The following is a 6,356-nucleotide window of genomic DNA, read 5'->3' as shown; positions in this document are numbered from 1 at the left end:
GCACCAAGTGAAGTATGAAAGAAAAATACTTATACATTCTTTGTTGTTCCGCTATCTGTTTCTAATTACTTGTATTAAGATAGGGGTGTCAAACATACGGCCTGCAGAGCTGTGTCTTTTGATCCACAGGTCTCCCGGAGGGGTAAGTTAATCATGTCTTAAGTAGTAACATAGCCACACATTCATGTAATCAATGATGTGATAAAACAAGGAGTAAGCTACAAAGCTATTACACAACATATATGTAGTACCTTGGTGGCTGGTTCCCATTGAACCTTAAATTGAAAGTCTGACCAGTGCTGATCAGGGCTCTCAACCTCAGGACTCCACCAAAGTCTTGAAGGGCTCCTATATGTTCCTTGAAGGGTGGGACAATCAGCCAACTAACTTGTACTCTCCATCTCAGGAAAGCATTGGAGCCTTGAAGGGCTCCACTGAGCTCCTGTGGCTGGAAGGGCCAGGCAGCTGACGAGTGCTCCCAGCCACAACAGGCCATTGGAGCGCTTTGCTCTGGAGTACACCAAGGTCTTGAAGGACTCTGGTGCATTCACAAAGCTGGGAGTGCCAGTCATCTGACTGGCATTCCAACCTGGGTGCACTGGGCACCTGGCTTGCTAACTGCCAGTGTAGAGGGAACCTGGGATTGTGATCTTGGGCTCTTTCTACACAAGCAATAGCATATGATTGGGATGTGATCCCCAGTCCCACAGTGCAATCCCACATGCACGTGTACATGGCAGGAGACACGATCATTGGGATCATGGATCAGATTCTATTGCACCTTTAAATGAATGTCTGCCAGGGGCCTCAGCAAGTGTCTTAATCCTGCTTAATGACCGGACCATACAATGATTCAGCATTCTGCTTCTACTTCCAAATTAAGGAACCCAAACTGCCCATGGTATTCTATGACTGTAGGGCCTTTTCAGTGTTGAGGGGAGTTCTCTGCCTTTTAGCAAACCTAAGTAACAGAAAGTGAAATTCAAGCCTTGTCCATTCAGGAAACTTGCAGCTTGTCCTTGGCAATAATCAGGTGAGGAGTGAGCTACCTGTTCTCCAGCGCAGGTTGCTATCTATAGTCAAATGAGCTCATAACAAAGATGTTCCACTCTGGCTGTTCTCACCTATAAGGATTTGATTTTTAACTCAATATGATTCTATAAACCCTCCTTTATTCGATGTAGGCAATATATTTTCCGAATCCATCCAAAGGCAGAACACAAGGATGTATACTAGCTATTGAAAGCTTTAGCTATTGAAAGTTTGAGTAGGACTTTAAACTTTCCCCATGCAATGAATGCAATTAACAATACAAAATTAATTACATATTCTTTTTTCCTGACAAAGATTAGCACAATTTTCAAAATTATTTCTATAAATTGACTGTAACTACAATTTGAATATAATTTTTTTGAAGATAGGTTTAATGATGAGAATAATCATAGATCTTGTGTTCTTTGCACTAGGGAATTTTCTACTATGTTGCAGTTTTTAATTGGTTTTAGACCTACTTTTCACAATAAAAGAATGAACCAAGAGATTCATCTTCTGGGCAAATGTGCCCTTATGTCTCTTGCCTGTACTGTAAAACTTCAGTGCTCTTAATATTACCTTAGTTCAAAAGAGAAAATAAACCATTATAAAATGAAAATCAGCAAATACATATTTTCTGTGTGGTCCATAAAGTTTATAGAAATCTATGTCTCAATGTTTAGCCCATAAGAATTAAAATCTTATAGAAGCTTGAACATGTTAGAAGAAATATCTACAAATGAAGATTGAATTTTCAGCAATCAGCCATAAAGCAAGGCTATTAAGGAATACCAAAGGTAATATCAATTGTGCAGAGAGACTTGATGGTCCCATATGGTACTTTTTAGATGGACACTTCAAATTGTGAAAAGTTTATCAATAGCTAATAAGATTTTAAAGCAGTGGATGTTGAAATAAACTACCAATGCCATTAAAGTATCTCAATTGCACTCAGATATGTTTATTTTCTATTTCTTTGCAAAAAGAAATTCCCTGAATTGTTTTTATAGCTCCCATTGATTTTTATGTGCTTGCTCATAGATCTAGGACTGTATGCTGAATATGGTATTAATTTGCCATGCAACCTGCCTTGTAAATCTGTGCACAAACATACCAACATACTATACTGTAATGACCCTATGGAGGAGGTCTGCAAAGCATCAGCAGTTCAAAAAAATGGGGGGGGGGGTAACTGTGAGAAAAAGTAGGTAAAAGCAAAAATATTTTTTGTAGCCTCTTATTACACTTTACTGCAGATGTTCTATAGCATAATGCACCACAGCTTCCCACATACAGTTGTTCTCTCTGCAGCTGTCTAATTACCAATAGATTTAACCATTTTTTCTTTCACATCCTGATTTCATGACATGTATTAACTTCTGCAACTCATATTTGTAATATATTTTAGACACTTTTAAAGCAAAGGAAAGTACTGAACCAGGCGTGCACAAAACATCATTATCTTTGAATGATAATGATGGAGGAAGAAATAAGTTACTCTTTCCAAATGGTGCCACCCTCACTTTGTTTGGTTAGTGTCTACCTGCAGGCTAGACCTTCCCAAACAGGTTTATGATGAGTTACAGTGAGTAGGCTAGAAACACAAAGTGACCAGGGGAAGAAAACAGTTTCTGAAACAGGTTCTGAAAATTAGGCAGGGGTGGGGTTCTATCCTACTGGTCAAATTATTTTCCACTCCATTTGAAAGAGTTGGGAACACTTTATACATTGTAACCAACTGCCTTCTATCTAGGATCTACAAAGCCTCAATGTATTGGTGTAATAAATGACAAAAAAAAAAGTTTGCATAACCATAGGATTGGAAAGGATTTCAGAAGTCATATAGGCCAGCCCCTGCATAAGTGCAAAACATGCTATCCCTAAGTCATCCCAGACAAATGCTTATTCAACTCCTTGAAAACCTCCAGTGAAGGGAATCCTTAAACTTCCTCAGGTAGCTTGTTCTACTGTCTTACTGCTCTGACAGTAAGTATTTTTCTTCTGTGATGGTATCTAAACCTGCTGTGCTTCAGTTAAAACCCATTGCTTCAGGTCCTGACTTGTGTAACAAGGGACAAGAGTTGTTTATGGTCCCTATCTTCGCTTCTTTATGGCAGCCTTTCAAATATTTGAAAGCTGCTATCACGTATCCCAACAATTCCCTTTTCTCCAAACTGAAGATGTCTAGTTATCAACTTGTACGATTTGCTTTCTAATCCTCTTATACTCTAACTAGCTTGCTTCTGGACCCTCTCCAGTTTATCTACCTACCGCCTTCATAAAATGTGGAGCCCAAAACTATACAAGTACTCTATGTGAGGTGTAACCAGCACTGAGTAGGGTAGTACTTTAATCTCCCATTTCTTACATAAAATACTCCTGTTAATGCAGCCCAAAATTTCATTGATTTTTCAATTTTGTTATTTTTGTGTGTGTGAATGCCTCACATTGCTGACTCATGCTGAGTCTCTGAGCCACCATAATCACCACATCTTTCTCCTCAGCAGTACCGCTTTGCTGATCACCTCGCATTCTAGCCATGCATTTGTCTTTTCTATCCTTTGTTCAGCACCTTAAATACCCAGGGCTTCATTTGAAAAGAATGTGAGAATTAAATACAAAAAAATCAATTAAAGTTAAAACCCCCTGCTCAGGATTGACTCAATGGCAGATCTTGCTGTTTACTTTTTTTAACAATCCAGTTGCTTTTGTGTGTGTCCATGAAGGGTTAATGAATTTTGGCAAAAGAGTCTCACTCCATATTAATATGATTCTTGCATGGAAATAAAGATGCCTTGTATTTATTTGTACATTCTCTTTTCAGAAACAAATTAATGTATACCTCCTTTTGGTTTTTTCCTGCTGCGTACAACATTCTTATTGTTAAGTAGTTTATTTATTGTATGATGATAGAATTAATTATGTTCTTCATACAGCCTACTGTGGTCTGCTTTATTAATCATTTGAAAGCATGTTATTTAATTTATTATCTTCTGGAAGCCTGATGGAGGAGACATTTTAAGAAGTTATTTTTTTTCTTGTATTTTCATCTTCATTTCTCCTTGAGCTGACAAGGCTTTAATGAAATCCAGTTTCAGACTTCCTCCTTATTTTCTCTGCCTGACCTTTTATATTGGTAAATCATGTTTATTACAGAGCTCAACTTTTGCTACATATCAGCTTTCAAAAGGTGCTTGCTGTGTATCATGCAGTTTTCTAATATTTAGATTTAACATGAGATACAATTTGTCTGTATAATGTACAGTGCTACTTTCTTTTAAATGAAACATAGTGAAAGGGTCCATCCAGGTCCTGAAATATTTTTAAAATATCATCAAAATTCAAAATCAGGTTATTACTGGAAAACTTCTGATCCTATTATAACAAGCCAGTCTAGTCAGCATGAAGATCTATCTACTCACGGGAAATTCAAAAGGCTCAACCAACCCTATCTCTGAGGGCACAGGTTTGTGGAGTGGTATGGAAGATGGAAAGCTTGTCAAAATAATATTTGTATTTCTGTTAAATCAACTGCCCCACCTCACCCTCAAAAAACCCAAAACTCAAAAAACCAACCAAACAACCAAACAAAAAAACCCATGTTGCAGCAATGCTCACATGGGAGATTATTGTTGTTCTGAGCTAAGAGTGAAATCATGGATAATTATTCAGATGGATGAGTTTGGGATACAATTAAGATAGTATACTTGCTTCCATGGAACAATTGCCCCTGGAGGCTGGGGGGGGGGCATGGCGACCACCCACAGGTAGCAGCAGTATTGGTGGCAGGGGTGTGGCAGCAGCGGGGGCTAGTGAGCACCGACTGGCGGTCAGCAACTACCCACAGATGCCACTGGCAGTGTTGGCAGCAGCTAGAGGCAATTGGGGACCACCTGAAGATGCCACTGGTGGTGTCAGTGGCAAGGAGGGGGTAAGTGGTGTGTGGTAAGTGGTGACTGCCTGCAGGCACCAGTGGCAGTGACAGTGGTGCTTTTTGCAGGGGGTGCACTGCTAATCTCAGGGGGTGCATGTGCACCTGCCTGCACCTCCTACGTGTCACCAAAGCTTGTTTCCCTTGAAGAAGATAAACCAATGAAATAGTGAAATATGTCTTTAACTAGTAGGTCCCTTTTCAGAATGTACTTACAGTAATGGAATTTCATTATCTTAAGGGACCTATCTATCAATTATTCTTTTATGAAGATCAAATCCACTGGATGTTGTTCTATCACAAAATCCCCAGGAAAGGTAGATAGCATCATGGTCTTATTATTTAGCATTGCCTACAATAAACACATCCCTTTCTTGCAATCTCATAGTTAATGCTAGCAGAGATTTCTTAGTAGGAAATATTATTTTACTGGTAGTCATAGATATTTTTGAGAGTTCTTTTTTTAAACCTCTGAACTATATATGACACTTACTATATATGGCTCCTTTCCTTTTCTCTGCTAAAAGGCTTGTTGCTGGGCTAAGATACAGAAACACATTCCAGCTTCCATTTGGCCTGTAATTCTGTTTTAATGTCTGGGTAGATAATGTCTTTCCACGGCTTATCTCCATAACAAAACTGTCCAGTGTGCCTTGCTAAAATTCTTATCACAGTAATTAATCTGTTGACTCATAAAACATGTTCATACTACTATTGGATGAAAATGTTGTTTTTTCTTGAACAAAAGGAGGCTGACTTTACTTTAAAGTTCTCTTTTTGAAGGTTTAGCATTCATATCAGCATTTTTGTTATGAAACTTTGACCTCAGTCTTAAAAATATTAAACATTTGACTGTCCAATTGCTGTTTCTTTTTATGGCTATAAAGATGTAGGCTCCACATCTACAAACCCTTATTTGTAGAGAAATGACCCAAGGAGTTTATTTCCACACAATAAATATATCAGTTCACTCCTTACTTCATCTCCAAAGCAGTAACTGAAAGTGGGAAAATCCAAGGGCTATAGCCCCCAACAGGGGATTCGGCCCCCACACAAGGGCTATGGCATCCCCAACAGGGGATCCGGTCCCCCAACAGGAGATTCAGCCCCCACACAAAGGCTATGGCCCCCCAGCAGGGCTATGGCCCCCACACAAGGGGTACAACCACCATACAAGGGGTACAGTCCCCCAACAGGGGCCAAATGGCCCCCACAGGGGCTACCTCCCCTGCAAGGCCTACATGCCCCACCCAGCCCCACGATTGCTGCCCTACCTAGCCCCATCCCACACCAGCTGCTGCATCCCCCCTGATGGCTGCCCACTCAGCCTCACCCCCCCAACTTGCAACCCCTGGGCCCCATGGCTACCCCCACAACCCCAGGCACCATCACT

This window comes from Gavialis gangeticus, unplaced genomic scaffold (genome assembly GCF_001723915.1).
Source record: "Gavialis gangeticus isolate Ggan-Ray unplaced genomic scaffold, GavGan_comp1, whole genome shotgun sequence".
Lineage (NCBI taxonomy): Eukaryota > Metazoa > Chordata > Crocodylia > Gavialidae > Gavialis > Gavialis gangeticus.
The sequence above is the reverse complement of the archived record's forward strand: the minus strand, read 5'-3'. Positions refer to the sequence as shown.